The sequence below is a fragment of the Euprymna scolopes genome, chromosome 6 (genome assembly GCF_053919585.1).
Source record: "Euprymna scolopes isolate OS-2025 chromosome 6, ASM5391958v1, whole genome shotgun sequence".
Lineage (NCBI taxonomy): Eukaryota > Metazoa > Mollusca > Cephalopoda > Sepiida > Sepiolidae > Euprymna > Euprymna scolopes.
Window position 1 is genome coordinate 4,572,164 of NC_136487.1, and position 25,337 is coordinate 4,597,500.

Here is a 25,337-nt window from a genome sequence, read left to right on the forward strand (position 1 = left end):
CTTTCTTTTTCTACCTGATCTTCGGGGTTCAGGTGTATATTGAGGCGGTTCCAAATTAAAGGATTCGTATATGATGTCCATTTTTTCCTTCTCTTCGACTGCTGTTGAATAATCACCATCTTGAATGTGGCGTTTTTTTTTAGTTCAGGTGCCTTTTATGCATATTTTGTGGACCTTTAATCATGTATGTACAATCACCAATGCGTTTATCCACTACTCTACATTCCCAGTAAGAAGTGTTATTCCTGTAGCACTTGAAATATACTGGATCTCCCGAGTTATATTTCTTTCTTATCATGTGTGTAGTGTTTCGGACAATTGCCTGTCTTGGCAATAGTTTATCAAACGCTGATTTCACCTTTCTGGCAAACATTAAATCAGCTGGTGATATGTTTGACGGGGTATTAGGGGGCGGTGTTATCCTATATATTTGCAAAAATTGTTGCAAAGCTTTTTCCGTTGGTATCCCAATGGGTTTTTTGAACGCTCGTTTTAACGTGTCCACGAACCTCTCCGCAACGCAGTTCGAGCTTGGATGATACGGCGGAGTAATGATATGCTTTACTTGGAACGTGTCACAAAATTCCTTAAAGTCTGTGGATGTGAATTGAGTTCCATTGTCAGTGACCAGTGTGTCTGGTACACAAAATCGTGCAAATAACTTAAGTTGTTCGTTGTTGGATTCCTGCAACGCATTACCTCAGCCCATTTTGTATAACTATCTACTACGATTAAGTAGTAATTTTCTCCTACTGGACCAGCGAAGTCCATGTGGATTCTCGACCATGGGTGGTCGGCTTTCGGCCAAGGTTTGTGTACTATAGGTGGGGCTTTTGCCGATAACTGGCATCCTTCACATCTATTTATTGTTGTAGCTATGTCGACGTCCATGTTACGCCAGTATACGTAGCTTCTCATTAGAGACTTCATCCGATTTATCCCCGGATGTCCTGTGTGGAAGTCTCTCAAAATCCTCTTCTGCAACGTTTTAGGTATTACTACTCTCTTGCTGTATAATAACACATCATTACATATGGAAAAAATTTCCTGAACCTTTTTGTCATTTATAATTTTTTCTTTTATATCATTTATATATTCATCTTTATCGGCTTCTCTTTTAATGTCCGACAATGTTACCGGTAGTTCTTTAATGATGTTTGCTACCATATCTTTCACTTCGACGTTTGTTCGAATTGCTGCAATCACTGATTCTTCCAAATTATGTTTCTGTGGTATCAGTCTTGAAAGTCCATCCGCATGTCAAATCTTTTTCGATGCTAGATGTTGTAGCTGGAAATCGTAATTCAGTAGGATCGTACCCCAGCGAAGCAATCTATTTGCGGTGTAAATAGGCAATCCTTTTTTTTTGATCCGTAGATTGTGACTAATGGTTTATGGTCGGTTTCAAGTATGAATTGTCTACCATATAAATATCGGTGGAATTTAGTCACTGCAAAGATTATACTCAACGCTTCTTTTTCAATCTGTGAATACGCCTTCTCTGCTGGAAGTAGCGTTCTCGAAGAGTAAACTATCGGCTTTCTAGATCCATTAGGCATGATATGTTGAATGCATGCTCCTATGCCGTAGGAACTAGCGTCACTAGCGACGACTATATTTAATTTTGTGTCATAGTGAGTTAGAAATAATTCAGATGTTAGTGCCCTCTGTATTTTGTCAAAAGCGGTTTGACATTCTTGCGTCCAGTTCCAAGGTGTGTCCTTTTTTAGCAGCTCATTTAAGGGAGCTCGCAAATTATGCATCTCTTCAATAAAAGATTGGTAATAATTTGCGAGTCCTAAGAAATTCTGCAAGGTTGTTACGTTATTAGGTGCTGGCATGTTTTTTATTGCCGCAGAGGTTTCTGGGTCTGGACGTCGCCCATGTTTATTTATTATATGTCCAAGATACTTAATTTCGCTCATACAAAAATCGCATTTATTTTCTTTTACTTTAAACCCGAATTCTTGTATTCGAGTGAATACTTGTTTTAAATGCTCCTTATGTTCACTAGGGATTTGCTCCTGATAACAATGTCGTCCAGGTATGTACATGCGCACTCGATACCACGTAGCATGGTGTCCATCGCTTGTTGAAAAACGGTAGGCGCTACTTTGATGCACTTATGCGTGTTTATGCATAATATTTTTGAGCAATTCTCCTCGACCGGTATTTGTAAATACGCGTCGCTCAAGTCTATCTTGGAGAAGATATTACCACCATTCAACTTTGTGAATATTTCCTCTGGGCTTGGTAGAGGGTAATGGTAATCTTGTAATATGGAGTTTAGACCTGTCGAAAAGTCTGCGCACATTCTGATTTCATCATTCTTTTTCTTTACATATACGGTGGGGGCTGCCCAGTCGCTATGTTTTATTTTTGATAGTATTCCTGTCTGTTCCAATCTGTCTAATTCTTTATAAGAGAATAGGAGAAAATGAAATCAAAGGAATGACTGGTAAAATACAACGACCAACAATTATGAAAACAGCTGAAATATTAAGAAAACCCGTTGAATGTGAAAACTAACACACATGAGCAACAAGCACTGGCCAGAAAAACTGCTGCAAAGGCAAAACATGAAACACTACAGTGAACCAAGAACAATGAAGACACACATCTATAAGTTCTCTAACCCAACCTTACCCTCATCCTCCCATTGCTACATCACTGCCCTCGCCTGCTTATTGCCACTCAAATTCCAACGAAGACCAATAGCTGCTGCCAACGAGAAATCAATGGCAAGCAGCAGTTGCGATAATGCAAATTTATTTGCAAACGCTATCGAAAGAGGTGGAGAGTATTGGACACCTGGGGAGACTTGTTTTCACTCAGCCTCCATGGAACACCACAGACTGTTTCCAGGGAGAGATCTCTGAAGACCTGTGTGAAAGCGCCAATAATAATAATAATAATAATACAAGTATAAAAAATAATAATAATACAATGAGGACGAAGAAGAAGAATCAAAAGAAGAAGAAAAAGAAAAGCAACAAGCACAATGACAATCTGCATACCTTGTACGAACGATGTCACCTTCTTTACCAATTTAAAAAAATCACCTCGAATGCAATAAACTAATTGATTATAATCTGATGTCGCTTTTGCCCAGAAATTTAGATTAAATCATTACAAAGCGATTTATTTCAAAATCGAATCAGACATCATCGATAGAATTCGATTTTCAGCATGAGGACATTCGTTTTATATAATTTAAAATATATTACGCTAACAATTAGGTTAAGTACATTATAAAATAGAAAATGATAGACGTACATCCTATTAATTAAATAATTAGTTTAACGCTCAATTATATTGTCATAAAGCACTCATTCTAAATCTACGCGCTAAAATGTTACCTATTTTACCAAGTTGATGATGATGATATAAAAATCATAATTAGAATGATAAAATACTATTACTAATATTATTATTATTATTATTATTACTACTACTACTACTACTACTACTACTCCAAACGTTCTTTATTACAGGATTCGTAGTGGGGAAATCCCACTGTCCTATAAAGTATTCTCAAATCTTCAGCCTCTGTAAAGCTAATCATAGTTTTCCTCTTCTTGTGTGGCTTAATTTTAAGTCTGTCAAACTTGTGTTACTGAGGAGAGGGAATGCAGTAGGCGAAAATTGGTGCCTTAAAACAAGTAGATCTGGGTAAGTGGTGCTCGACAGTCTGGTAAGACTAACTGTCTAGGAGAAGGAAAACTCTGATTTCAAACCACTAGAGACGGTGTTTCGCAAAAATAAAACACTGATGGTTTTGTAACCTAAAATTCACTAAACTTCTTATGAATGAAATGAAAAACCATAGTTTTGAGAATAACGATTGGAACTAAAAGTGAAAAAGCCCAGTTATCAGAGCTGGAATTAGAGACTATAAATGAGAGGTGAACGCAGAAGTGATGTGGGATGATACGACCAGTGAAGGAGATTTGCAGATTGACGAGGAAACCGCAAAGAATGTAGCGGAAGATGAGGATGAGGTGGCAGAAAATGAAGAGTAAACAAAGTACGAGATATTAATCAATTTTACTGGCCTTCGTCAGGTGGTAACTTCAAATCTTGGGAGGAGGGTGTTGTGGTGGCACACATTCATTTGCATATGTGGATAGTAATTATACATAAATAGGAAGACTCAGTTAGTCTGAGTGTGTGTTCACCAGAGACCACTGAAGGCCGCCGAGAGCAGATATGTTTCTCCAGCAAAGACTCTCTTATTTGACACTATTATGTAAATATCCTGTAAATATACCTTTTCCTAATACACTTCTTATTTGATCTAACTTTGTTTGTTGAGTCGTCATTTGTATTGTTTTACACGTTACTTGTTTCAACCTGCAAACTTAACATTATCATTGTTTTATTGTTATTATATTATCATTATTGTTATTATTATTTTATTATTATTATTATTGTTATTATAATTTGTATTATTATTTATTATTATTATTTTTTATTATTATTGTTATTAGTTTTATTAGTAGTAGTAGTAGTAGTAGTACTATTATTATTATTATTAATATTTTATTATTTTTATTAATATTATTGTCATTATAACTATTATTATTTTTATCAATATTATATTATTACTATTATTAGTAGTACTATTATTATTACTACTATTATTATTATTTTTTTATTATTATTATTATTATTATCATTATTATTATTATTTACTAATTAGGAGTAGTAAAACTAGCCGCCATCATAGATTTCTCTTAGAGAACAACTAGTCATCTTCTATAGAGACTGAGTGGCAACGAGTCTCCCCAAATTTCCTGTAATATCCTCCTCTTTCGATAATCTTTGCAGATAATTTTCGTTATCACAACAGCTACTTACCATTTATTTCTGGTTAGTATCGACCATTGGTATTCACTGGAATTTGGGTGACATTAAGCCTCCCCAAGGTTCCCGTCCTTTTTCACTTATCCAGCCAATGTTGGGCTAGTACTTTCTCCTCTCGGTCTTTCTATCCTCCTTAATTCTCACTAAAAAAGGGCGGAAGGGTAGCTTGCGTTTCTGCAGTTTCCGTTTTCATGATTCCATGATTTCTATACGTCCAGCTACCGTCTGTGAGTCAAGCGCATTCAAGAGTTTTCCGTTTTCATTATTGGTATACGTTGTATCGTCTCAGTCATCTATCTGATTCCAATCCCGCCTATTCTGTTTTCAAAGTATTTCGGTATTGGTTCTAGCGGTCCTACCATTACTGGTGTTTTATTGACTTTCTTCATCTTCCAGATTCCGTTAAGCTATCTGGCTATTTCTTTGTATTTCAATCTTCTTGTTTGGCTGCCTTGATGGGGTTATCCGTTTGTATATCCATGTTTCATATGATTCTGTGGCATTCAATTTCGGGTATTGCTGCCGATTTGTGCCATATGGCAGTGTGTTCAAGATTCAGGTGTCTGCATAATTCCCACTGTACTGCCTTACACACACACACGCGTATATATATATATATATATATATATATATATATATATATATATATGTGTGTGTGTGTGTGGGTGTGTGTGTGTTTTTGTTTTGGTTTTAGCGATATGTTTTGAATGAATTCAATTATTTACGAAAGCGCATTTTTACCTAAATGCGAGCTGGGAATAATTTTCCCTTTAACTAATTTGGTACCCCCACATGGGTAGCGGTATATATATATATATTATTTTTAAAATGCAATTATCCACTGACACTTGTTTCGTCGTCTACGACTCATCAGAATCGCTGAATATAGCGAGATTCGAAATCGGGAACCCACGGTAATGAGCCTAAGCCCCTTTGCGCTTTCGTAAATAATTGAATTCATACAAAACATATCGCTAAAACCAAAACAAACACACACACACACACACACACACACACACACACACACACACACACACACATATATATATATATATATATATATATATATATATATATATATTGTGGAGAAATGCGTGACTTACCTGGATAGACCACGTGCGGGTCGGTCACCAAAAATAAATAAAAAGAAAGAAAAGAAACGGTCAAGACTCTTATTTATAGAGTAGTGATCACGTGAGTTAGAAGAATATGCAAATAGAGGTGAACGATTTTGCGATATAAAAAGCCTGTGTTGTTAAGAGGAGGGGCAGACTGTTGGCAGAAGTCAGTGCTGTCAGACGTGCTTTAGAGTTTTGTTATTATATGCTGTGTTCGATTGTTGGAAGAGAGAAAAGAGAAGAGGAGGAACCAAGAAGACATTCTGCAGATACTTGACTTTGTGTTGGTTTTAAGCTATTTCGGCGCTTGGTGTGCGGTTACTAACAATGGACAGATTCGACATTCGCTTAATACCCGAGTTCGACGGATCTACCACTGGACCGGCTGTCGTTGAATGGATTGAAAAGGCAGAGAAAATTTGTAAACTGTGCAAAATTAAAGAACCAGCCACAGTTATCCCTTTGAGGCTAACCGGAGGGGCCTATGCAGTCAACCAACAACTCGGGGATGAACCAGACTGGGATGAAATCAAGCAGAGCCTGTATACAGCGTTTGGTACAGATCCATTTGTTGCGTAGCAACAGTTCACGAGCCGGACACTTCAACCCAAGGAAACAGTCGACGTGTACCTAGCCGACCTGCGAAAATTATCTGTACCGTTTGGTGGGGTCAACGATAAAATATTAAGCTGTGCTTTTTTGGTAGGCCTACCCGAGGAGGTCAGTAAACTGTTGCGGGCATCATCAAGAATCGATGAATTGTCAACTGATGAGTTATTGGCCCGAGCTCGAAACATCTGTAAGGAACAGGGACCAATTGCAGCAGCAGCTCGTTTTCGACATGGAGGCAATGTGGACTCTCTTCCAGATAGTAATAAGCATGCCACCCCAGTGTGCTATAAATGTGGGGAGGCCAATCATTTTGCTAAAGAGTGCCGGAGTGATAGGAGAGGTGTATATCCACAATCAAAGAGACCAGTGCAATGCTATCGCTGCAATAAGTTTGGGCACATATCTCGCAACTGTTCAGGAAACGAAGTTGGGGGCAAGGTACTATCGCTACCCTTGCCCCCTGCCAACCAATAAACACAGGATTGCCTGTCATTAGCGTTAAACTTGATGATGTGCAGTGTTCAGCACTTATAGACACGGGGTGTTCCCGGTCTATAGTTAGTGCCCATTGCTGTCCGGTGTGGCGGAGGAACCCAGTCGGCGTTATGACCATCAATGGCTTATCACGGGTATGTTGTGGTGAAGGGACAGTCACAATCTGCACTGAGAAGGGTGACACAGCTAAAGTTGACGTTCTGGTGATGCAGGAGAAACCCCTTGGCTACGACATGTTGCTTGGAATTGATGCAATACAAGCACTAGGAGGCGTTACAATCACAGCAGCTAGAGGTATCAGGCTTGGAGAAAGGAAAGATGTCTGTGCAGCCATGTCGATTGAAGAAAAGGACTTCTGTGCTACATTTGATGACAACGAAAGGGTGTGGACTGCAAAGTGGAAATGGGCCATGGGCCAGGAACCAGATCGGCTGTGCAACACGATTCCAGAGTATGCAGTTTCTACCAAGAATAGGGCCGCATATGAAGAAGAACTTCAGATGTGGATTGACAACGGTTGGTTAATACCATACCCACAGGAACGTCTGGGACCACCCAAGGGATTAATTCCGCTCATGGCTGTTGAACAACCTACCAAAGAAAAAATTCGTCCCGTAATGGATTACCGAGAGTTGAATCGGCATGTTGATGCGTTTACCGGAAACGCAGATGTGTGCGCTGCTAAACTGAGAGAGTGGCGTCAAAAAGGGAGCAATGTAGCACTTCTGGATCTAAAGAGGGCCTACCTGCAGATACGTGTCCATGAGTCATTATGGCCGTTTCAGACAGTACTACTCAAGGGAAAACTATATTGTTTGACACGTTTGGGTGTTGGCCTAAACGTAGCACCCTTGATTATGACAACCATTATTAAAACTGTTTTGATGCAGGATGAGACCACAGCAAAAGCTGCTTCAGCCTACATAGATGACATCTATGTTAATGAGGACATAATGTCTGCGGATGCAGTTCGAATAAAACTGAAAGCGTTTGGGTTAATAAGCAAAGACCCTAAGCGCCTAAAGGATGGAGTGCCCGTGCTAGGCCTCGAGGTCTGGGAGGAGGGCAATACGTTGCGATGGAAACGAGGGAGCCCACTTCCAAAGTTACCCAATGTATTAACAAGACGTACTGTGTTTTCTATCTGTGATAAATTGGTAGGACATCTACCTGTCTGTGGATGGCTCCGATCGGCAACAGGAGTGGTGAAAAGACGAGTGACTACAGTAACAAAAGGATGGGACGATGTTGCGGATGATGATTCTCTCCAACAAATGATGGCTGAAATGTTGTCCAGAGTGCATAGGAATGACCCTGCCCAGGGTGAGTGGCAAGTGTCTGGAAACGAACTAAATGCATGGGTTGACGCAAGTTCGTTGGCTACAGGTGTCGTGTTGGAGCAACTAGGTGTTGTTGTGGAAGATGCATGCTGGCTTCGTCCGAAAAATGATGCCCAACATATAAATTTGGCAGAACTTGATGCCACGTTAAAAGGTCTTAATCTCGCATTGCAATGGCAGACTAATGTTGTGCATCTCCACACTGACTCATTGTGTGTTTACCATTGGTTAACCGACACCTTGACTGGAAAGGCTCGAGTTAAGACTAGAGCTGCAAGTGAAATGCTAGTACGAAGGAGACTAGCAATAATTAAGCGTCTAGTTGACGAATACAGCTTGCAGGTAGACATTACGTTAGTCTTGTCGATGCAGAATGTGGCTGATAGCTTGACTCGAGTACCAAAGAGGTGGATCGATGCAATGAGGCAGGGATACGATCTTCAACAACAAACATGCGCGACTGTAACGGATCAATTAACACCTGACCAGATCCGTATGATACACCAGCAGATTGGACATCCTGGAATTCAGAGGACTGCATATTTTGTCCGAAGAGTATGCCCTGCAACTACAAAAGCATCAGTGAAAGCAGCCATACGTTCGTGTGAAGAGTGTCAGAGAATTTATCCGGCACCATCCCAATGGCAAAAAGGGAAGCTCGAGGTGGAGGGCAACTGGCAGCGAGTAGGGATGGACATAACACATTATGGGGACAAACATTTTTTGACCATGACGGATTGTGGCCCGACACGTTTCACAATATGGCGCCTGTTGACACGACAGGATGCAGCCAGCATTATACAACAGTTGAGAGCCGTCTTTTTTGAACGTGATGCCCCGATTGAAATTCTGACTGATAATGCCACCACATTTCGATGTCAAGAATTTCAGAAATTCGTGCACGAATGGGGGATTAAAATGCATTATCGGTGTGCATATTATCCCGAGGGTAATGGTATAGCAGAACGGTGTCACCGCACCATCAAAAGAATTGCAGCCAGGACGCAGTGCTCTATTCCAGAAGTTGTGTACTGGTATAATATAACACCCAAGGACAATGCAACACCAGCAACTGCACCAGCCAATGGGATTTACCAATATGAACAGCGTGTTAAAGGAGTTGATGCCATACCATCAGTGGTGAGTGTTGTCAATACACCATATCAGGTGGAAGACCTTGTTTGGATAAAACCCCCAAATGCTGGGTGCACTACGAAATTTTTCCGGGGAAAAATATACGAAATCATAAGTCCTCAGACCATGTTGATTGGTGGCATACCACGTCACGTAAAAGATATCCGCCCTTGTTATACCTCTTCTGATTCTGAGGACGATGAGGAGGATCACACACCGTTCAGAGATGATCCTGATCACTTACTGCCCCTTCAGGTGAGCATAGAAACACCACCAACAGAACCAGATGAGGGAATGATGGGACATACTGATGACAATAGTGAGGAGAGCGATGGACACAAGGAAGTAATGCCTCATCGAAATACTCGACAGAGACGAATACTGCCCACCCCCCGTGATTGCGAAACCCCGCGAGAAGGGATGATGGAGCATACCGAGGAGATGACGCCTCCGATTCTTCGGAGAAGTACCCGACAAAGACGGATACTGCCCCCCTGCCCTGATTGTGAGACACCGCCTATGGAATCACGAGACGGGATAATGGAACAGACTGGTAGTAATGATGGTGGTAATGAAGAAAACAGCAATGAGGAAGTGCTGCCCCCAATTCTTCGAAGGAGTACCCGCCAACGACGATTGCCCGCATGTCCTGTTTGTGATCATGAGATCAGGTGAGAGTGTGGAGAAATGCGTGACTTACCTGGATAGACCACGTGCGGGTCGGTCACCAAAAATAAATAAAAAGAAAGAAAAGAAACGGTCAAGACTCTTATTTATAGAGTAGTGATCACGTGAGTTAGAAGAATATGCAAATAGAGGTGAACGATTTTGCGATATAAAAAGCCTGTGTTGTTAAGAGGAGGGGCAGACTGTTGGCAGAAGTCAGTGCTGTCAGACGTGCTTTAGAGTTTTGTTATTATATGCTGTGTTCGATTGTTGGGAGAGAGAAAAGAGAAGAGGAGGAACCAAGAAGACATTCTGCAGATACTTGACTTTGTGTTGGTTTTATATATATATATATATATATATATATATATATATATATATATATATATATATATATATATATATATATATATATATATATATATATATATATATATATATATATATATACGCTAAAACCAAAACAAACAACATTTAAGTAAATCTTTATATATCCAGACAGTTGCCGAGATGGGTCAGAGGTAAGGGGCTTGGGCTCATTACCGTGGGGTCCCGAGTTCGAATCTCGCTATATTCAGCCACTATGATGAGTCGTAGACGACGAAACACGTGTCAGTGGATAATTACATTTTAAGAATAATATATATATATATATATATATATATATATATATATATATATATATCGTTATTTCATTACCCACACTTCATCAGCCGTATAGCGTAATGGTGAGAAGCCTTGACTGTCATTTGGTTGTCGGGTTTCGATCTTGGCTTAAGGCAGTTGCCTGTCTAGCCGCACTGATGAGCTGCGAAACATTACTATATGTGGATGACTATATATATTCTCCTGGTTTGTCCAACTGTCCGTCTGCCTGTCCGTTCAACGTTTTCTTGGATATTACTACTGCCATCTCGTTCAGATGTGTATAGTCTTTTGTTATGATAGTAACTAAGTAAATAAATATGTACGGTCTCCCCAAGATACACAAAGACGGTATTCCACTCAGACCCATAGTGAGCTGCCAAGGCTCAGCATGCCACCCACTGAGCAGGTACCTTGTGGATATAATAAACCCATTAGCACGCAAGTAAGCAATACATGTACAGAATTCTACCCTCTTCACGGAACTGATCAAGGGAGCACCCATCAGTACAAACCAAATGGTAAGCCTAGATGTGGTTAGCGTGTTCACTAAAGTCCTAACTAGTGAGGCACTAGCAGTAATTAAAGACAAACTAGCTGCGGACCTCTCCATAGAAGAGCGCACATGTGTACCATTGACAAACTTTATGGAAATGCTGACATTCTGCATAGAAACAACCTACTTCAGAATGGGTACTGACCTATATCGGCAAGAGCAGGGGCTAGCTATGGGCTCCTCATTATCACCAGTGATGGCGAACATATACATGGAATACTTCGAAGACATGGCCTTAGGTTCAGCTCCCTTAATGCCAACCATGTGGCTAAGATACGTTGATGACACCTTCATACTCTGGTCCCATCAGGAAGACATCCAGGCTCTCCTAGACCATGTGACCTCAATAAGACCATCGATACAGTTCACAATGGAGAAAGAAAAAGTTAACCAACTGGCCTTCCTTGATATACTTATGTCACGCACAGAGCATGGGTTTAAGACATCCGTATATCGCAAGCCTACCTTCACCGGACAATACCTTAACTTCAACTCCCATCACCCATACAGTATCAAACATGGAATCGCACGCTGCTTACAACATTGAGCAGAGACAATAAGTAGCGACACCATTACATACCACCAAGAAATGGTGAGGTTGAAGAATACCCTACGTCGTAACAACTACCCCGATAGCATACTATCCACTAGACGTGTTAATAGTATAAGAGATGAGAACTAAACCCAAAAACCACCAACGGTCTGCCTACCATACATACGAGGCATCTCCGAAAAGATTCAGAGAATATATGCCCCCTACAACATCAGGACAGTATTCAAGAGAGAGTCAACACTCAGACGACACCTGGTACGAGTGAAGCCCCGCATGGAGGAGAACATGACCAAGAACTACATATACTCCATCCCCTGAAGTTGCAGAAAGGTTTACAAGGGTGAAACATGCCGCCCCCTCAAAGTAAGGGTGGAAGAACACCGAAAAGTGGTAACTAAAGGGGAGACGGAAAAATCGGGTATAGCCAACCATGTCTGGATTGAGAAGGGGGACCATCGCCCCCTATGGGATGAAGTAAAAATAATAAACAGAGAGACCCACTGGAAAGTGAGAAAACTTAAAGAAACATCTCACATGCTCGGACATAACAACCTACTGAGCAAACCAAGCGTAGAGTTGAATGAAATTTGGACACTACTAATAGAGAGAGAAAACCTTGAATAACAACATAGGTTTAACATTAACAAAAACCAACTAAGACCTGTCCTAGTGACATATGGCCGAGTGGTCCTAGGCGGTGTATCAAAGTTTACAGTTTGAGTTCAATCCTGAACGAAGGCAGTGAAAAGTAACATTCAAAACAGAGAACCAGCAACTATGTCCCAGACGGAGTCCGAACACGGTACTCCCGTAATAAAGGGTTGGGTTCGAGACTCCTAAGAAACGGTTCCCCAGTTCGATACAAAAACAGCCGAAACGTTGTGACTATAACAACAAAGATGAGGAAGTCAGTCCGACAATCTCAATAAAAGGGTGTAGTTATGTTAAGTGTCTGTCTAGTAATGCCATATTATCTGATTTTCATGAGAAGACCATCGTGGCATACCCTGTCAAAAGCCTTAGATATATCTAGGGCTACTGCCCTACACTTCCTGCCTTATCCAGTGCATGGTATATATGTTCAGAGATTACAGTAAAGATATCTGCAGTAGAACGGACTTGCTTAAATCCATATTGATGGCCGGTCAGAAGTTTAGCAACTGTAAGGTTGTGGACCAAAGCTTGATTAATTATACACGATTATTGTGCACAAAATAACCCTTATCCCCGAGTGGCTTACGGTCCTTGATAAGTGGTGATCCCCATGTAAAAAAGGACACATATGGCGAAAAGATGGAGGAGTATAATGGAGCGATAATTTAATGGGTCAGTTCTTTCATCGAAATGTTTGTTAACTGGTATCACAGAAGCAGTTTTCCAGCACTCAGGAAAGAATGATTTGTTAAGACATATGTTGAAGAGAACTGGGACAAAAGCCGGGATGAGATCATGAGATCAGGTCCATGTACTTTTGAGGTGTCTAGTTTTTGTTAATGATATCATGTACTTAAGAAGGGGTGATTTTTAGATCATCTTGTGTTGTTTCTGTCCGCAAAGGAAAATCAAGGAGGAAGTTGTTTGCTGGGTCCAAATTAGAATTTGAGGCAAACTGGCGGGCAAGAATGTTAGCTTTCTCAGTTGCTATGCAAATAACCTTATCATAGTTCGATAATGAGGGAACTGTTTATTGCTTATTATTTACTAAACTGTTGTAGAATTTCCAGAAATCACGAGTTAATCATTTCTGCATTTCAGTGCGTTTACTAGTGGTTTTGCTATATTCTGTCTTAGCTGTTGCTACTTCTTTCGTATAATGACTTCTAGATTATATAAACGTTTGTCTGTTTATACTGGACTTATGACAGATATATCTGCGGTATGCATGTTGCCTTTGAGCAATGGCAGCTGTGCAAGTAGAAGTAAACCATTAGGGAGAGTGAGGTTTGCTTTGGAACTTCCGTATGGGAACATGTGCTTAAATGATGTGTTGAATCATTCAGTGGTTTGAGTAACGCACTGTTCTGCAGGAAGACCAAAGAAATTGCATGAACTACACCACGTAGGTTAGAAAGAACTCTATATCTAGTGCGGAAGGTCTACCCAAAGGTGATGAGAGATAGTGTGCAAAAGGTAGTCAGAAACTGTGATCCTGTCGGACGACCCGCCACCAATCATTCATGAACCAAAATATTAAAGTGGCCGCCGATTGAACGCGGTTTTCTATTGATGTCACACACTACAAAGGTGGAGTATAGACTGTGATTTAGGGAGATTTGCAATTTGTAGATAGATTATTAAAAAAAGTTGTTTTTATTTTTCAGTATTTAATGCTAACAATTTCTTATTAAAAAAGTACATTTCTTTTATTTTTGAAAAATTGTTTGTTGAGATTTATTTATTTATTTTTTGTAATCGTTCTTGCCAATACATTTCCAACAAGCGAATAAAATGAAAGTGGGTTCTATATTTAGAAATCCCATTAATAATATTGTAGATCCCAATTAAATTCACTATTTCAGTTTTTTTTTATTTTAATTGACAGAATTGGGTACGGGCTGCATCCGTTTAGAACGTTGAATACGTAATATGGCGGGTTGGAATGGTTAAAACCGGAAACCATAATTGGTGCGCGGTGACTTAGAAATAATCCCAGGGTGCGTCGGTTGGAACGGTCTGCTGAGATCGATATTCGTTCGTATGGAAAATTGATGGAGTGTGCCGGGTGGAAATGTGGGTAGGTGGTAAGTGGGTTGGTTGGGAGTATTCAATTCTCAACTCAAAAGGAAACGGCGGGAGAGAATGAAAAGTTGGATGAACCGATAGTTACTGGAAACCTCAAAGGCATGCTGAGTTCGGTTTTTGAATAAAAGAGGAAATCAGCAGAAAGAATCTCGTTACAGATGCAGTTATTCTCGAAATAGAAAAGGAGAGAAAAAATATATAATGAATAATCGAAATAGAAAATGAAGGAGGCGAAGATGTACAAAACGAAAACTTAGCATTTTATTTTTTAAAAAGGGTGATAATATGAAGAAGCAAATAAGAAAATGATTAGGTGACGAAGATAGAAACGAAGTAAGAAATAATAATAATAACAATAATAATAATTATTATTATTATAAGTAGTAGTAGTAGTAGTAGTAGTAGTAGCAGCAGCAGCAGCATTTATTCATTAGCTATATTCACTCAGGACATTAACAAAATATTCTCTTCGAGAAAAATCTGTGGTCTTCCTTGTTGTTTGAGTGACAACAGGTCTCTCCAGATTTCCAGTACTCACCACCTTTTTTGATAAACTTTACAAATTAGTTTGTGTTATTGCAACAGTTCTTTACCACTGATTTCTCGTTGGAAGTGACCATTGGTCTTCACTGAAATTTGGGTGGCAATAAGCCTACCCAAAGACCCAGTCCTCTTCTCACATCCAGTGGAGGTCTGGTTAGTGCTTTCGCTCCTTGGTCCTTCCATGCTTCTTAACCTTTTCTCGGTTATTTTGGCGTAGTATAAGCAACCACTGCATTTTGGTGGAGGAAGAGGTCAATTTACAATTACACACTTGCAGTTTTCCTGATTCCGTGTAAGATTACTTCATGTTTTACATCTGTAACAGTTTCTATATGTCCGGCTTGCTGCCGTAGCTCATATCCGTTAGTTTCCACATTGTGTGATTTTCCTTAATATTTGAACCTTTTTTTATTATCGTCATCCGTTGAATTTTCTCAGTCACCATCATATTCCAATCTCTCATGATTTTCTCAAAATCTTTCGGGATGTTCCTATTGCTTCTACTATCATTGATGTTATGTTTAGTTTTATATCTTCCATATTCTCTTGCGCTCTCTAGTCCGGTTTGTGTATTTACTCTGCTTCTCTGTCTCTCTTCTTGGAGCATTTCATTATATTCCGGCGGTTTACGTAAGTTGCCACAAAGTGCCGAGGCAGCATTCACAAAAACCGTATTATTCTGTGGACAAGTACCATTTTAACGATCTTTCCAACCGTCACTTAATTTTCTTAATTCCATTGAAGATTTTTCAGACATGAATCCTGTGATTTGGGAAAGAAATGGCGCCAAATGATAAACATTTCTTCAATCTGATTCAACCTGATTCGCTGTTTGATTAATTTTCACAATATTTTACTTCCTTCTTTTCATAAAAGGATATTTAATATTTAAGTGAAAGAGAGGAAAAGGAAAATGTTGAAATACTCCATGGAACATGAGTGCATTTAATACAATCTAATAACTTTGTGAATATTCGACAAAGTAAAACAACAAACTGTTGGTTTATGTTTACTGCTTTTAACTTCAACACAAAATGGTTTCATTTTAGATCAACAATCGTCCATTATCGATTGTACGCGAAAATTGTTTGGACAATGTAAAATGCTTAAATATTGAAAAACTGTAAACAATGGAGAACATCTTTCAAATCCTTTGTTCGTTTATTTTGTTTTAAACTCTAAAAAATGAAACAAAATCATGTATTTGTAAGTTGTATTAACAAAACTTTCTCACCTGCTTTAGCTTGTGTCTTTCCGTTACCTCTGAATTGTACCGCCTTCTATACATTCTGTTTAACTAAAATCAAGGATAGATAGGGACGAAAGGGTTGGAAGAGATAACCGAAATAAAATGAAATGGAGTTGATAAAAATGGCAGAAGAGGAATTAGTACAAAAAGGAAAAAGCAATGAAATAAAATGCATTTGAGACAGATTCACCCAGACAAAGTGGATTATAAACCTAAGGTGAAATAATATCTGTAAGATTTTGAAATTTAACGTTTTTTGTAAAATTCTGATACGTAGATGCAAGAGGGAAAGACTGTATTGTCTCATCGTCTACTTGACACACATTAGTTATTATCCTCGAATAGCATTTGGGCCTTCAAAAGCAGTGACTTAAGAAAAACAAGACCGATAGCCATTGTCGCGTGCTCTCGAGTAATGAATGAATGCGTGAATGTAGGATTGATATGAAATTCTTAAAGATAAACTAAAATGACCGAAAAATGGGCTGAAATGACTTAAATAAATAAAAAGTAAATAACTTAAAATGACTTTCATGAACTTAAGGATGAATTGAATGACCTTAAGAATGAATTGAATGCTTAAAAATAACTGGAATCCTTCAAAAACAACTTGAATGATTTGGAGAATGCCTTGAATGGCTTTGAGACTGACTGGTTGTAAAACGGGTGATCATTTTACAATATTTAATACAGAAAAGTGATCCTCCACTTTATATCACAAAGTTACAAACATAAGTACAGCATGTAGCAAGAACAGATACTACACTTTGATCTTTGCCAAAAGGCAAAGAAAAGGGTATTTATTTGCTCCCCCACCGAGAAAATAAGGCACAAGGCCGATTTTTAATGTGAGGAGTGAAGGGGAAATGGGGACCTACTCCCCGGGGAGTATGGGAGCTGGATAGTGACAATTGGTATAAAGGGTTTCCCCTACATTGACCAAGGTCTTATATGTGGGGCTGCCTCCACATATGGTCTTTGCTTGCAGTATCTGCCGGAACAGATACTACACTTTGATCTTGTTTATATATTTTATTGCTTTTAAAATTTTGAAAATACAATTAAGTAAAAAACAAAAGATTTTTAAACAACAAAATTAGGCACAAGGCCCTACAAGAAATTTGGGAGGGAAAGGGTTCAGGGTCTCTGTGACTAAAGTGATTAGAAGTAATAAATGTAGACTTATAGTCTTGATCTTGACCCGAAGGCCAAGAAAAGCTTAAAAAGCTAAGAACAACATCTATTAACAACAGACCTTTGAGCTTAACAAAAAAGGCCAAGCACAAAAGTGTTACGGACAGACCGATCGACCGACCGACCGACCGACGGAGTGACTTATAGAGTCGCTTGCACGCGACTAAAAAATGTACTGAGCGTCTGAAAATGCGAAAAAGATCGAAATGTTGAAAGAGAAAGTGAAAAAAATTAACAAACTATAAAAACAAAATATTTTTCTTCATAAATGTATCTAATTTGAGTACATTATTCACTGAATATTATTTGAAAATTCAGGAGACGTCTCCTTTCCTCAAAAAAGGACAAACAAACAAAAGACAAAAGTTATTTTATTTTTCAGAAATAATATGCTCAATAGATTTATATTAATGAAGATTTTCCGTAAACAGTAAAAATATCTTATTCTTTTATTTTTAATTTAAATATTAATTATTTGTTGCGGGCTTTTTTCACTAATGCTTTATGTTATATTTATATAATTTTACTATTTTATATTGTTTGATTCAATACAGGTGGAATATTTAATTAATTAGCTTATTATTTATATTTTATCAGTTCGTAAAAGCTATCTTATTTTAATAATATTATATGTTTATACTTATATTTTATTCATTAAATTGACGCTAATCTTAAATATGCACATCATGTAATTTCAAAGGGATTATTTGAAAGTTATTACAAATACAGCAAGGGGCGGAAAATACATCCTACAGAACAATATCTCATCCTCTTAATAATTTTAGAGAAGAAATAGCTAACTTAATCTAAAAATGTCACATTTGACACAAGAACTTATTCAACAGAGAAATTTATTAATGTATAATAATATTACACTTATTACATATTAATTTCTTTTAATTGAGATTTATTTTTATTATAATTGTTTTTTAAACGAGTTCAAGTTTTTATTTTTATGTTTATTTTTATTTTTGTAAAAGACTGCGTATATAAGCAAAGTGTTAATTCTTATTATTCTATTATGATAGTTTTACGCTTCCGCTTTGACCCTGTGTAAGAGAGCACATATAAGTGCGTATGAAAATAGCAGCAGCAGCGGAAGGATGGATGGCAAGCGATTGTATTAGCAGCAAGAGCAGCGTTTGAACGCGTATGCAAATTGGCAAGTGTATTTTGCAACTGAAGAAAAAGAAAAAAAAGACACCATGTAGGCGGGGAGAAACAAAGTCGACGCCGAAGGAGAAGAAAAAGTGTGGTCGATAAACACGGACCTATAAAAATTGGCTGTCTACAGCCGGTGCTTAGTGGAGCAAAAGCGAGAGACTCTTAAGCTGATGTCGTTACGAGGAGAAAGAAAAACGGTGATAAATGTATTGTGTTAAAAAGGAAAAGAAATCCAAGTCAGGGTTAATGATTCTTGTTTGCTTGTCCATTTGTTCCTGCGACGAAATTAAAAACTTGAAGAAAAATGTTACACAGAAATTTATTAAATCATAAGGTTAAAAAATGCGATAATGAGCTGAAAATTGAAAATAACTACTTTGTGCCATGCCATTTCGAAGCTAAATGCTTCTCATCAGATGAGAAGAAACCCCTGCGTTTATCAGTATACAAAGATAAAACGGGCTTTAGAACATTTAGATTAAAAGTAAAAGAGTCAAAAGACGATTGTGAAGCCGACAGAAAGCAATGCGATCCTTAATGATCCGGATTACGGTGTTATTTGTTCGCCTACCCGTGTGGTTATGACGGTAGATCCGATACATTTGAAATTGTCAACTTCTTCATCTACTTTCCCGTTAAAGGTTATAAGGACTTGATTAGGCAGAAAGATGTTGACTGGGAGATTTTCGCTTTTGTCACGTTAATTTTCATGCTAATTTGTGAAGATGCAGTACCAATACTATCAAGTCCAGTTAAGATATCTGCATATGTCTCGCTTAATACTGACCCGTAGCCACCAAAGTCTTGATCAGTGAATGTAAAGATCTGTTTTACTTGCACACTTGAGATGACAATTAGTATTTGCTTAAAGATCCAATCAATGATGTTATTGAAAAGAATTAGTGAAAGAATGCAACTTTGACGAACATCAGATCGGCCGTTGAACAAATAGGAATCCTGACTGTAACATTAGACATTGGTTCTGGTATGTCCGTAGTATGCATTAATTAGGTTGAGCAGTTCATAATCTCCCACGGGCAATCGCAATCAACGAAGTCTAATGCAGCTGAAAAATCCACGAAGCAGACAATAATTGACTTTTGATAGCACAAGCGTCGCTCCAATACTTTGCGTAAAATGAGAATTTAGTTGATAAAACCGTTGCCCCGGCGATAACCAATTTGGCTAGGCCTAGTGCTGTAATGTTGTAACCCGTTGGATGTGATCATAGAGTAGTATCTGTGTTAACTATGGCAAGTGTGAAAACATTGTTATTATTATTATTATCATTATTATTATTATTATTATTATTAATAATAATAATAATAATAATAATAATAATGTAAATGGTCGCTGGATCGATTATTATGATTAGAAATATAAACGATTAGATTGGGAAAATGTGATTGACAGCAAATAATAATATCGCTACAAAAGAAAATAGATGTAAATATGATTTTTTGGTTTGCATAAACAAATCACTAGATTGAGGTTACATCAGCTGTTGGTCTGAGACACGTAATAAGATGTAGATTTGGGGAGATTTAAGTCAGTCATTAGCTGGACATCAGAAAGAATGGACGACTCAAAGGGGGAGTTGGTCTCTCCATGACGCAGGGAGCGGCGTTTCATCGGACAGCCAGGATGTAAAGATACTGCAATCTTTGAAGATGTCGGCGGAAATCATGAAATTACATGTTCGTAAATAATTCAGGTGAGTGTTGTTATTTACACCTGTTAAAAAGAACTGTTTGTCTACAACTGTTTCGATACGTCCACGCTAATCGTTTCCTGTTGTAACTGCTGTATAAATGTTAAAATGTACACACTAGACAATCAACTAAATAATACGATGTATATACGCACACGCATTTACACTTGCATTAATATACAGATAAAAAATAAACCCCACGATTCAACATATACGTCGTTATGGAACATATTCATACACAGACCCCGTTTTAGAGCTCCAGAATATAACAGTGCTCTCATCATGCTCTTGCTGAAAGCGTCTGATGAGGATAATTAAATCAATATAAAATGTGATATCAAGTTAGTCCCTTTTCAGTTGTTGCATTTACACCTGTCACCTTTTTGAAGAAAGATAGCAGAATCGAGTCACTCCAATGATTGTACATTTTTTTCCGTGTTTTAGATTGAACAGAACATTCGGTAGAACAAATTCGCCATATTTTCAGCAGCACTTATAAGTCTCAGCTCACTTCAGTAGCAGTATTGTTATTTTTCAGTTTTTTTATGATTTCTTCAATCAACTTTCATGAGATATTAACGTCTTAATTAGGAAGAAGGATATGTTTATGCGGTTCGTGGTATAATAGTACTGATGCCAACGTTGGGATCTTTTTGCCAGATTTGTGATAATTGCTCCTTTGTTTTGTGACAAGGTTTCGTTTTTTTGTTTTTTTTGTTTATATTTTCATCCCAAACAAGAAACATTTCTATTTTGGTGTAGGGGGATACTATCATGGGCATGAGCTACTAGCATGCTATGTCGGGATTTAGGCAGCAAGATGTCGGTTCACGTTACACTTGAACTTTTACATGTCAGTAAAGTTGGGGAAGCAGGAACCCGGAAGGTAATTCCAAAGTCTAGCGGTTCTGGGGAACAAAATACTGGAGTAAAAAGCTCTCCTACATCTAAGGATCTCTACTGTGTGGGGGTGGGATTTAGCTGCTTGTCGGGTTTGTCGAGGATATTTACGTCGTGGGGGTATAAGTGCTTGAAGTCGTCAGTGCATTCACCATTAAAATACTTGTAGAACAGGCAGAGGATGCAACATTTCGTCGGTGGGACACTAAGGCACTTTGTTGTCGATTGAGTAACTCATATAGTAAATCATGCAAGGCTGCGATGCTTCTTGTTTTGTTTTTTTTTACACAGTGATCACCACTTATCAAGGCCCGGAAGCCACTCAGGGATAACGGTTATTGCAAGTGCATTACGTTAGTGTGGAGATTTGATGAAGTGTTTACTTAAGGGGGCGGTTCATCAGGAATTCGTTAACATTGCACTTGAAGACATCCAAGTTGTAGTCCGGAGGGAAGCAGGCAGAAGGAACAGAGTTCCACAGGCGTGCAGTTCTAAGAAAGAAGCTTTGTTCATGGAATCCGCGTTTTGATTTAGGCACAGATATCAAGTGGGGGAAATTTTTCACAGTGGATTCAGCTAGACGGGTGTTTTTCGTGAAAGATTAGCGAGGGGGGACCACAGATTGGAGTTCAGACGAGCACCTGCCATGGAAATAACGATAAAAAAAGGATAGGCTCGCAACGTCTCTTCTGTGGGAGAGAGGTTGCAGGGTAGATAAAAGGGCATCCCCACTAAGCCACGAAGTCTATTTTGTACTCTATCAAGGCAGGATAAGCTTTTTTAGCAGCTCCTGCCCAGATATGGCAACAGTATTCCATCCTTGGACGTACTTGGCTTTTATATAGATATAGCATTGCATCAGTAGTGAGATATCTCCTGGAGCGGTAGAAGGATCCCACCATCTTTCCAGCGACCATGGCAACAGACTTGATGTACGTGTTCCATTTCAGATCATGAGTGAAGGTTAAACCCAGAAGCTTGTCAAAACACGGGGCCTCACCCAGACGAGAACCACCATCACAATTGATGCCAGCTGGGGACCAGAGCGTTGATGATGTAAGGATAGGAGTTTGGTTTTGGATGCATTAAAGGTAACCAGCCGCATCTTCCCCCACTGAACCACGCGCTCGAGATCAGAGGAGAGAGAATCAGAGAGAATTTTGTCATTTACAGCTTTTGATGTGTTGCCGTAGATGGTCGTGTCATCAGCATAGATGTCAACGAATGATTTAAGTATGTGTTTAGGGAGGTCATTGATGTAGATCAGGAAGAGAGTTGGGCCTAGGATTGACCCCTGAGGGACTCCAGCATTTATATTGCAGGCCTCCGATTTTTGTCCATCTACCACTACTCTTATGAGCCTATCGGAGAGAAATGATTTAATGATTTAGAAAACATTTCCAGTGTACCGTAGCTGGAAATCTTGTGAAGTAGACCCTTATGCCATACCTTGTCGAAGGCCTTTGATATGTCAAGAGCAATTGCCCTAGAACGGAATCCTTTGTCAAGAGATTCACTAATCGTGTGGGATATAACCGTCAGCACATCTGCGGTAGATCTTGCAGAGCGTAAACCATATTGTGTGTCACTAAGAAAGTTATTCCTGCTGAGGTGGTTGACTATTTCTCTATTTAATATGGATTTCAGCAACTTACTCATAACACACAGGAGACTTATTGGTCTGTACTGAGAGGGTGATGACTTATCACCTGAATTCTTAAATACAGGGCAAACTGGTGAGGTCTTCCAGGGAGTCGGAAAGCACTTCTCTTTAAGGCAGCGCTTAAATAGTTTCGTAAGTATGGGAGCAAGTTCTGGTTGAAGCTTTTTTAACACTATAATTGGGATGCCATCAGGGCCAGTTGCTTTACTGGAATCTAGGTTCTTGATTAGCTTGGCGACCTCATGCACGGATATTTGTATGTTACCTAGCTTGTTCTGTGTTATAGGAGGAAATATGGGGAGTTGATGGCCTTCGTCGCATAGGATAGAATTAGCTGCAAAGTTCTTTGCAAATAGTTTGGCCTTGTCTGACGCTGACGAGATGACCTCCTGGTTCATTGATAATGGTTGGGATAGAACGCACACTTCTGTTCAGGATCCTATTTGTTATTTGCCAAAACTGGTGGGATCCAAGCCACTGTTAAGCTACCTTGGATTTAACAGACTGGGGATATAGCTCTCTTGCATTTTTTATTACTCTTTTACAGTGGTTGCTGGCATACCTGAAAGCAGCTTTAGTCTCAGTGCATCTATTACGTTGGTAGCTATGGAAAAAGTGATTTCTGTGCGCGATAGCAGCAGCACATTCTGGGGAGAACCATGGCTGGCTGTTAGGTTTTTGTTGGAATTTTTTAGATGGTATGAATTGGTCTATGCCTACAATTAACCATTCGGTCAGATCTGATACTATAGAGGACACTTGCTTTTTAAACATGGAGTGCAGAGGTAAATCAGATATGAATGTACGGAAGCTATCCCAGTCAGCCATAGAGTATCGGTATACAGTACGGTGGAGGGGTACATCTGGGGGCTTCTTACATTTCGTTTTTATCTTAACTGATACGACGGAGTGGTCGGAGGATCCTAGAGGAGAATGAACGGAACATGAACATAGCTCAGGGGAAGTTGAGAGAAATACGTCTAAGAGTCTTGCATATTGACCGGGTGTATCGGGCACACGGCTGGGTTCGCGAACAATCTGAGTGAGGTCATAAGCATGGCAAAATCATGACAAAACCTCCCCTCATCATCTGTCTTATTAGAATGGGTCAGCCATTCCACGTTATGGACGTTGAAGTTACCAGAGATGTGGATGTTAGCCGAGGGATGTGCAGACAGTATGTGGTCTATTTTCTCAGATATGCTCTTAAAGATAGTAACTCCGTTGTTGTGGGGCCTATAGAGGGCAAATATAAATGCAATGGTGTTAGCAAGTGCAACCCTGAAGCACATATAGGGTAAATTAGGATCTTCTCTAGAGATATCCCTGCCACACGGGAAGCCATCCTTAATGTAGGCACATATTCCATGCCCATGGCGATCTTGGGTGTCTTCTTGTTTATTTGGAATCATATTTCAATCCCACACAAAAAAAAAGAACAGAAAAAAATACGATTAGATTTCTCAAGACAGGAGATATCACATCATTGTTATTTCTTTCAACCAACATAAGTGCATGTTTCGAGATCCATCTTTATGATCTACTTCTTGGACGTTGTCATTAAAAATAAACCGATACTCTTCTGGCGATACGTTATGATTAAACAGTGTGAAAACATTATAGCCGTATTTAATTTCAATGTCGCATTGAATTTTCTGCCTCTAATCATCACGAAGATTAAGACTTACGTTTGGCACGTACATGATCTGACCCATTGAGATTTTTTGATTCTGTATCTCTTAACATCCGACGGTGTAAAACGCAGCTGCTTCATCTTGAACCATCCAAAATGAAGTTAATTTATCTGGACAATTGACCATCATTCGTATACCACGCTTTCCTGTGTTGTCACGTGTGCTGGAAGCGTGTTTTTGTAACTAAAGATCTATCAAATGAGACAAAATTGATGATTCGATCGCTATTTGCCTAATTCGAAGGCCTCGAAGACGTGATGCGAGGATCCAGTTCGTTTCCTTGGCAGATGATACGTCATAATTTGCATATCGCTTGAGAGGACATGTTGCACATTGTGTCGAGAGTAAAAAAACCATTACTCCTTGTTGTCAAGTGTAGGAGCATAGACTTCAACAACAATGACGGTGAACATTGGCCGATTCGAGCGAAGAAATTGGACTCCTTTCTAAGATCGCAGCATTAGCATTGGCGCGCAATTTAATGACTCCGCC

At 39.0% G+C, this 25,337-nt stretch overlaps 1 pseudogene; it reads right to left on the bottom strand.

The window, feature by feature from the left end:
• Positions 1-17,180: 17,180 nt before the first annotated feature.
• On the bottom strand, positions 17,181-17,317 carry LOC145278470 (U2 spliceosomal RNA; annotated as a pseudogene).
• Between the last annotated feature and the right edge of the window lie 8,020 nt (positions 17,318-25,337).